Genomic DNA, 9,645 nt, shown 5'->3' with positions numbered 1-9,645 from the left:
CATGCAATCATGTTAAACATATTTCCACATTAATCATATTATGAAAGCCTGAAATATATTTTTAGGATGAAGGCATACAATCAGGGACTAAAACAGGTTAAAGGGAATTTTCTAATCCTAAATCAGATAGTTGTCTTTGACTACTGGATCTCAGTACTATCAACAAGAGAAGAGAAAAGGGTGGAGTCAATTATGCAGATTTTTGTTGGTTGTCTGGCTAGGTGTGTATTCCTGTTCAGTAGTCAAAAAGTGGCTTGCTCAGGGTCACACAGCTAGTGTCCGAGGATAAATTTGAACTCAGGATTGTTTCCACTGTGCCACCTAGCTGCCCATTCTATAAGGGAAAGAACTTTAAAAGTGCCAAAGGCTCATTGCTCATCAAGCTCATCAAGTTAAATGGGGGTCCCCCCCATATCCAGAACTGAACATAATACCCCAGATATGGTCTGACTAGAATCCAAGTACTCCAAAATGATCACTTCTCTTATAGACACTGCCTCTTTTAATCAATAAGCATTTATTAAGCACTTACTGTGTGTGAAGCAGTAGGAAGACTCATCTTTCTGAGGTCAAATGTGGCCTCAGACACTAGTAGCTGTGCGACCCTGGGCAAGTCACTTAACCCTGTTTGCCCCAGTTTCCTCTTTCGTAAAACGAGTTGAAGAAGGAAGTGGCAAACCACCAGTATCTTTGCTGAGAAACTCCAAACGGAATCTTGAAGCGTTGGACGCAACCACAAAATGTATCCAGTGTTCAGCAATGAAAACACACGCAAACCCAAATGACCCTGAGCTCCCTGGACCACGGAATCCTGGGGAGCAGGGGTAGGCTTTTGCATCTTCTTCTAAACAAATGTGGATTGAAAACCGAGGTTCTGCTGGGAGGAGACAACACAGATAAGGGGGGGAGGTCATTAAAGAGAAAAGACCTCTGAAGCAGGTGGCCCCAGAGCTGACTTCAAGGGAGCTAGGGAAAAGAAATGTAGGGAAAAATAGGGTAGCACCTCCCACAAACGTAGGAGGAGGAGGCCACAGTTGGAGGGGGTGGGGGGGTGACTCAGTTTCCCTATCTGTAAAATGGGAATGAAAGCATGCGCAGCGGCTGGCTCGTAAGACCACATTTCTACAACACATCTGGGAAAGCGGCTGGATTACCGGGCCTCCTGCGTGGGAGGCGTGGTCCTCGAAGGCGCCAGCCATCACTTTCACTCGGGATATCCCGAGCAGGAGCGCCATCCGCTCCCGGTCTTCCTCCGAGAACCAGAGAGCCAACACCGGAAACACCGCCCGCACACGGATTCCTAGGGAGGCAGGGAAGGACTAGGAGGAGTCGGTCCGGGGCTGGGGGGAGTAGTCCGCGTCCCAATATGGAACAATCCAATCGGTAGCGTCCGAGGGAACTCTTTGAATCAACTCAGTAATGAGTCTAGAAGCAGGGGCAAGTTCACATTAAATATCAGGAAAAGGGATGTTTTTATCCGAGACTACAAGGATGTACCAGAGCTTCACAGAGGTTAAAAAAAAAACTTAAACAACTTGGGTTTCCCCTAGTGAGTAGAGAGTTGGGAAAGTCCTAACTCTCTTTCTTCTCTTAGAAAAAGCGGCTCGAACGGATCTTGGCGCAAGGCCTTTTGGGTGATGTAGTTTCCTTTGAGTCTACTTCTCCATTGGTCGAGGCTGTCCAGGGACAATATTTCCCTGCAGGCTCCGAAGGGCCATGACTGGGTGGCGAAGGGGGCGGGTGTATTTATGCTCCCTTCCTTCTAGTGGGCTCTTGGCCTCTGCCGCTGCCTCACTGGCCAATCGGAAGGCGCAGAGCCCCGCGCTCTCCGTACTCTGATTGGAAGATTCGGACTCAAAAGTCCGCTTTCAAATCTTTAACGGGTAGCGAGTTGAGTTGCGGTAGCTGCGGGGGTGTTGCGCCGGCTGGACGGACTGGAGGTGAGTGAAACGGCGGCCTGGCCCCGCGGTCCCCTCCGTCGTTCTCCAGCGTCAGTCCCTTCACTTTGTTCGGAGTCCCGCAGCCTCCCGGGGGCACTCGGGCGGCGGTGGTGGTGCCGCGCCTTGTGGAGGTCGCCTGGTTTCCCGGGGCTTCCAGCTGGAGTCTGGGTGGGCCTCGTTCCCTACCTCCTCCTTTCCTCTGCCTCATTTCTCGGGAGAAACCGTGATGGGAACGTCGAGGAGTCCCGCCGCCAGCCCCGCTGACTGGGGGAGGGGGAGCCCTGGCACAACAACAGCAGCTCCCGTTTTCTTGTTCCTTCCTCTCCGCAGCCCCCCAGATAGGGAGAGAGTGGGCACCGTAGTCCGTCTTGTGCAGCCCTTCCGGGCTGTGAACCCGCGTGAGGCCCCGGGGAAGTGACCGACCCAAGATCACTCAGTTACGGAGAGCTAGCATTGACACTCAGGTTTTCTGATTCCCAGGAACGTGGGTGGGTTTGTTTTTTTTCTCGTATTTATTTAAGGGGTTTAAGATTTACAAAGCACTTTTGCTTCCGCTCCTTACTCGTTGGGATGTTAAATATCGTTCTAGTTGTACACTTGGGAGAAACTGAGGCTCAGCCGGGTGAAGTGATTTTTTTTCTCCCCAGAGTCACAATTAAAGTCCGAAGACATTGAAATACCTACTACGTCTTCAGCCCTATGATGGGAAGTGGTGATGAAAGAACTTATGTTTCAGTGAAAAGTGGATTTAGAGTCGGAGGAATTAGGTGTGAATCGCCACTGCTATTTCAAACCACTGTGACCTCAGCAAATCTCTTTACCCCTCTTGGTCTCAGTTTCTTTATCGGTAAAACTGAGGGAGGTGGGATTGGATGATGTCTGGGCCTATTCAATCTATGCTCAAATCCTACATCCTCAAGGAACTTGCTTTTTATTGGGCAGACTAGAACAACATGTAGGTAGAGTAAGAGTGGTAAAAGACTACTAACTCACAGTGGAGTTGGGAACCAGTTAGTAGTTCCCAAGCTGGTACTCCGATCTATGGATATTCTTTCCACTAGGAACAGGTAGCATTCTTATTTTAAACAGTGGAAACCAAACATTAGAGAGGGAGTCATTGTGGTAGTCAAGGTGTCTTGTCAGTTACTACCCATGTAACCTTGGATGGAATATTTAACCTTTGTACGCCTTAGATGGCATCTCTAAAGTGGGCACCTTCTCTTCCTCCCCCTGGCAGTACTTCTCCCCCTTTCCTCTTCCCTTGAATGAAACCATCCTGGTGCTTCTTTTGTAAACACTAAAAAGAGGCAACCACATTAATTTAAAGATGGCAGGGGAAGATGGTTCAGGTGGTGAAATTTAAGGTTGAGATACACACACACAGACACACACAGACACACACAGACACACACACACACACACACCACTTAGTAAACTAGTGAAAGCCTATTGACAGGGTTTGTCAGTGAGGCAGATCAGATTCCGATTTGATGGGCAACCAATCAATGAAACAGACATACCTGCACAGTTGGAAATGGAGGATGAAGATAAAATTGCTGTATTTCTGTAGCAGACAGAAAGTGTCTACTAAAAAGAGAACCTGCAATTACACTCCAGAACTGTGCTCTCAAGGAAAACAGCACATTCACAATTAGAAAACCAAGATTTGGTTCATCCACATCCTGACTACTGCAGTATAGTTTTCTCTCTTTATTGATTCTCTGCCTCCATTCCTTTGTTGTACATAAAGTAACAGATCTATGTGCACAGGCATAAGGTGGATTTTTTTTTTTAACTAAGTATGTTTTGATCAACATCAAATGAAGATGGGGAGGGGAAAAACAAACTGGTTCTGTGAAAATAATCCCTTTTTCCATTAGTGGCATGCTCATTCAACTTTTTTCTTTATATTCCAGTAAGTTATTTCACTCTCACTGTTTAACTACAACAACAACAACAAAAAACCCCACAAAAAAGTCCATGCATACTTTGATTGGATAATTTTCAATGTTTTTCTTTTATCATTGCAAAACCAAGGACAATTTTATAAATTTTTTGTATGTAGCTGTTATATATAGGGCAATCTCTGTCTCTCAGTAGGGATAAATTACTATAAAGAAATTGATCCTAGATAGTTTTCCTTTCAAGTCAGACATCTTGTTTAAATAAACTTGTTTAAAATAAATAAAATGAGGGGGGTTTACACTAGAATCCCTTTGAAGTCCCTCCTTGCTCTTAAGTCTGTGAACCCAAGTGACTTAACCAGTCACACAGCTAGGGAGGACCCAGGTCTTGTAGGCTTGTATCCACATGATATAATGGAAGGAGCATCAGATTTGTGGTTGGGAGACCTGGGTAAAGTTTAAAACACTTTAGAAATAAAAGCTATCAGTCAGTGAGTATTCATTGATCACTGTGTGTCAGACATTGGTCCAAGCCTAGAGATAAATCTAGCATTTTTTGCATGGCATCATTTCTGACTTCATTCTGTTGTATTGATGTTGCATCTTTCTCTCTTGGATATCTTTTTCCTGCCTCCCTAGTTCTTAGTTATCCTGAGGGCAAGAAAAGGTTATGATTCCCCGGTGCTTTTCCTAGAACATTTCGTTTGTTTAGGTGGTAATGCCCAAGTACCTATTCTGGAATGGACTTTCCTTCTCTCACAGTGTTCCCATTGAATTTCTCTCATTCCTCATTGTAGGCGGGGCCTCCTATGTTGTAGACACTTTGGGAATACAGAAGCATGAAATCTAACACCTACTCCAAAGGCGCTTCCTTTCTTTTTAAGGATGTACAAAACATTTTGAGACTAGTAAGTTATTTTCCGATATATCTTTCAAGGAACCTCGAATGATTTTGATGTATGGATGGGAGACATCTTGTTGGAAGAGAATCTTTAAGGTGCTGTTCTCAGGTTCAAATTTTTTTCCACGATCAATAGATAGTAGATAGATCAAGAGATAATAAGCCCGTTGGATGTATTCTCTACATGTTTCAGATTGTTCATGATGTGGTTTATTGTGCAATGTAACAAAAGTCTGCCTGTTTCCTGCTAAAATCCTTCATTGAAGATGATTAATTGTGTGCTGATGAGTCTCATAGAGATTTTGTATAGTTGTGGCACAACTAATGCAGTCTTTTATGTATTATAACTATCACCCAGAAGGCAATGGAGGCATGCATGGTGAGTGTGAGCAGGTTTATAAAAGTCATCAGTGAGGAAGAAGAACAGGAGTAAAATAGTCAAAAAGGAAGACATCAGGAAAATGCAGGATAGAAAAGAATATGGACTGTTGGGGATAGTTGGACTATCAACTGGTATCCTTTTTATGTCAAGAGAAAGCAAGAAAAGGCATTCAATTTATGTATGTCTTGATCTAATGTATCTTATCTAACATCTTAATCTTATCTAACATGTGGGTTGGCAGGAATGGTTCGGGATCTGTGTTGTTGGAAGGAACATCAAATGAATGAGATTACAAATGCATCTTAGTATAAACTGGTTTATCATTTAGTGCTTTATTGTGTGGTGTATATTGTAAGGTGTAATAGTAGCTAGGAAAGAGGTGCCTGGAGAAGCTAAGAAGAAGTAGTGAATTCTCTGTCAATAGTGGTCTTCAAGCAGAGCCAGACAAGCACTTTTTTCATAATGCTTTGGAGATGTTTAATGCTTCAGGTATGAATTGAACTAGCTGACCTCTAAAAGTCTGATCATTGAGGGACGGAGTAATTTTGGGAATGCTTTCATAGAGAGGATAGAAATGATTTAGACTCCTTAACTAGAGGTCCGTGAATGTAAACATTTGTTTAATAACTGTATTTCAGTATAATTGGCTTCTTTTGTAATCTCACATATTTTAATTTTATTCATTTAAAAACATTTTTATGAATAAGGGTCCATAGCCCTCTCTAGGCTGCTAATGGAGCCCATGATACAGAAGGGGTTAAGAACCTTTGATTTAAACAGAAGAGATAGAAGAAATGAGAGGAATGAGCATATCTTGTGCCCAGGGACTATCTCTTAACTGGTGTTTGGACTTTGACCTCAACATGATTAAAATAACCAGTTAATTATATTCAGCTTTTTTGGAAAGTTTTAATCTTCTATTTGAATTATTTGGATTAAGAAGTAGTTGCTTTCCTTCAGTAAATTCATCCTTCATGAAATTTACTTTTTACCTCACTAAAAAGGGAGATGTCCAGTAGAAATTCTTTGTTATCTTATTTGGTACAAGTAATTCATTTCTTTTTTGAAATGAACACAGTTCTTGAAAATCTCTGTGTGTTTGCCAAAGAGCAGGGAGACACCTTCAGCACCATTGATTTCTGCCCAGGGTCTCAGATATGGGAAGGTGTTAATTCATTAATATGAAAGAGTTAACTCCATTAATGAAACAAGAATCTGTGATAATCCAAGTTAAAGAAGATGACTTGTCACCAGGAAATACATATCATTTTGTAAAGGGGGTCCACAGAGTATTATTCTCCAGTAAGAAATTAAAAGTTCAGAGAAACATGAAAAGATCCGTATGAAATAATGCAAAGTAAAATAAACAGAACCAAATAAAAATATGCACAGTGAAATAAAGTATACAGTGTATAACATAATAAATAATGTTCAGTATTGTAAGTGAAAAGATCACTAAAAGGAAGTTGAACTCAGAATAACTGAAAAACTAGTGAAGGTTTCAGGAAGCAGATGGTTCACATACATTGGGATCTCATCTTCCTTCACCTAAATTCCTAAGGGCTGGGACTGGCTCTCTTATATTTGTATCCTTGTACTTGACAGGTTGTAAGAGCTTAACTGTGGTTTTCATTCATTCATGTTGGCAGTCTTGCCAGGGACTTGGGTACTGACCTTCTTCTAGCTTTCCTTCTGGGAGGAGAAGTGAGGCTGGTGACCTGTATAGTCCTCCCTCACTCAAAACAAAGTCAGGTGCAAGTTATGTCATCATTTCTCTGATGACGTGGTCTTCTTCGGCAATGAAGGACAAACACAGTCCTGTGAGTGGACACAGCTGGCTGAATGGAAACCCAGCTAGCTGGGTAACTTAGCTCCTCCTCTCATGTCTGCCTCCCCTTCCCCTTCCTTCTCCTCTCCAAAGGAAGGTAAATTTGGATGACCAAAAGATGCCTAGTTGACTGGGTTTTACTAGCTAATTCCTCTCCTCCCCTCCTCTCCCAAAATCTTAAACCTACTGCACTCTGAAGCTGAGACACCAATGGGCCCCTGCCTAAGGGCTCTTCTGGACCCTCCTGGCTTCACAGTGATTATCAGTAGTAACTGTTGCTGTTTCCCTCCCAGCCTGATGTCTTTCTTTTTCTGGGCCTTATTAAAGGGGCTATGCCCTGGCTACTTCTTAAACAGTCCTATTCAGTGAATGGGTGTTGCCTCACCCTAAGTGAGTACCTGCAAAGACCTTGGCCTAAAGGGGTCAGGGTCTCCCAGTGCATCCTAGGTCATCTCCAGTCATCCTGATGAATTATCTGATCGCTGGATTCAGATGGCTCTGGAGGAGAAGTGAGGCTGGTGACCTGCACAGCCCTTGCTCACTCAAAACTAAGTCAAGTGCAAGTCATGTCATCATTTCTCTGATGGCATGGTCTTTTTCAACAACAAAGGACGAACACAAGCTTTTCCTTCTGTATCTCCTTTGGCTTCCCTCATTCAAAAATGTCTCTTTACCAGAGGTGGATCTTTTTGAAAGTATGTTAATCTGTAATCATCCACTAACATTTCTTTAGCGCATTAAGGTATACAGAGTATTGGTATTTAAAACTGGTCTCAAAGGAAGGTGAGGCAAGTGTTATTTTCACTTTACAGATGTAGATCTTAGACCGGGGGAAGTTAGGAGGCTTGCCTAGAATCACTTAGCTAGTAAGTACCAGGTGTGCTGACTCCAAGACCATTGATATTTTTTTCCTTGATATACCAGTCTGCTAAGTAAGCCTATTCTTCCCATTTCCACCTTCCAGAGATTGCAGAAGTAGCTAAGCTAGGTGGAAAAGTGCACAGCTATTGCTATAATAATGACACTAGCAAAATTTTTTTCACAATGAACTATTTACTTGTTGCGTTGTCATTGCTTCTTCAACCCTCACGAGGTTTTCTGTCCAACCATCTACTCTGGGTTTTTGCCTCCTGTTCACTATCTCTTCCTTTGTTCCCTACCTCTTTTACTCCCTCTTGGTACCTTAAGACGACAAGAACTTATACCCATGCCAAACCCTACTTGTTTCTTCTAGGACGGCTGTTGGCAGAAGGTTGCGTTCCAGTGTTTCAGATAATTTGGGAGAGGTTACGTTGGGCTTTCACTCCCAGCCTGTGGGCAAGTGGACTGTAGGCTGACAGGTAAGCTGGAGATCAGGGTTTGTTTTTAGAATAAAACACACAAAAAATAAGGGGTAAAGGGAAAATAACTTAAGCTTATTTGATAATTTTGTTGATAATCTCAAAATTTGTTACTAACTTTGATATGAAGAGAGAGAAGAAGATGGTTGATATTTTGCTACCTGTAATGTGGTTAAGCAGATAGCTGAACCAATGGATTTGGAAGGAGGATTTAGAGAGAACTTGCTTGCCTGACCAGGTGTCCCAGCTAGATCATAGTATAATAAACTAGAAAAGGTAGACACTTTTTTTTTAAATGTAGTGCTACTATTTTAAGCAAAATGAACTGATTTTTGAAGGAAAATAGCAGGTGCATAGTCAGACAATTAGACTATTAGAGTTGTCAGGGACCTCATAAAAGTCTATGAATAACAGTCTGTTTTCTGATAATTTTATTTAGTCCAACTCCCTGATTATATAGATGGGATAATTTGAGATTTAGAGAAGGAAAGTATTAGTGGGGGACCTGCCTGTCCTCAGCTTCCTGAAACTTTTACATAATATTTAGTCTTGTTGGATTAAGGGATGGCATGGTTATTTAAAAACACACACAAACTAAATAAGTGCTTATTAATGGAATGTTAATTCAGTTGAATTTGATGTCATTTTGAAATTTCTCTCAGTATTTTTGTTTTGTCTCTTAAGTCTCTTGAAGATTTAATTCTCATAGATTATTAGAACCAAAAGAGACCCTTTGAGCTCAGCCTAGCAGGTTATTCATTCAATATCTGATGTACCTTCAACTTGGTATTTTTCTTCATTTCTAGTGAGTCCTGAGACAAGAAAACTTGTTACTTTGAGTACCAGCATCATCAGTTTCCACTTAGGGCCCAAGGCATGACTAAAAGTGGACTGTTACTCATAGACTTCTGGAGGCAGTGGTCTGTTCCCTGAGGGATAGTAACATCTCTGAATTCATTTGTTTTCTCCTTAAGAGAAAACTTCTTACTTTTTAAGGATAACATATGAAATAGTCTAGAAGGGGTGGAGTGAGGGAAATGTTGGAAATATTATATTTGCTTCATGTTTCTTGACAGTGATGGATTAAAACAAGTGTTCTTGTGTCCTGTGCTGACTTCTGGGTGTTTGGACGCTGCGGAATTGTCATTGGATTCAAAATTGACCCAATTTTGGAAGCTTCTTAGATCTGTTTCTGTAAACAGATCTGGTTTCAACATTGAAGAAGGTAGCAAACTTAAACATGGAAACACAAAGTCCATTAAACTTCCTTCAGACTTAGTCTGTGACTTTGATTAACAGTTAAGACTGCATGCTGGATTATGTTGCCATTTACTGGCTGCTGCTAATCCC

At 42.0% G+C, this 9,645-nt stretch overlaps 1 protein-coding gene across 8 annotated transcripts in view; it reads left to right on the top strand.

The window, feature by feature from the left end:
* The first annotated feature begins 1,632 nt into the window (after positions 1-1,632).
* TPX2 (TPX2 microtubule nucleation factor) overlaps positions 1,633-9,645 on the top strand; it is a 73,315-nt gene continuing 65,302 nt past the window's right edge. For 2 of the 8 annotated variants that reach the window (XM_072631636.1, XM_072631639.1), the window contains exons 1-2: positions 1,779-1,940; positions 8,190-8,295. The gene's annotated coding sequence lies outside the window, so the exon portion shown is untranslated. Of the gene's footprint in view, positions 1,941-4,641; positions 4,753-8,189; positions 8,296-9,371; positions 9,521-9,645 lie in introns of all 8 variants that reach the window. The other 6 variants (XM_072631635.1, XM_072631641.1, XM_072631634.1 and 3 more) reach the window with 6 other exon arrangements.

Source organism: Notamacropus eugenii, chromosome 1 (assembly GCF_028372415.1).
Source record: "Notamacropus eugenii isolate mMacEug1 chromosome 1, mMacEug1.pri_v2, whole genome shotgun sequence".
Taxonomy (NCBI): domain Eukaryota; kingdom Metazoa; phylum Chordata; class Mammalia; order Diprotodontia; family Macropodidae; genus Notamacropus; species Notamacropus eugenii.
The sequence above is the reverse complement of the archived record's forward strand: the minus strand, read 5'-3'. Positions and strand labels throughout refer to the sequence as shown.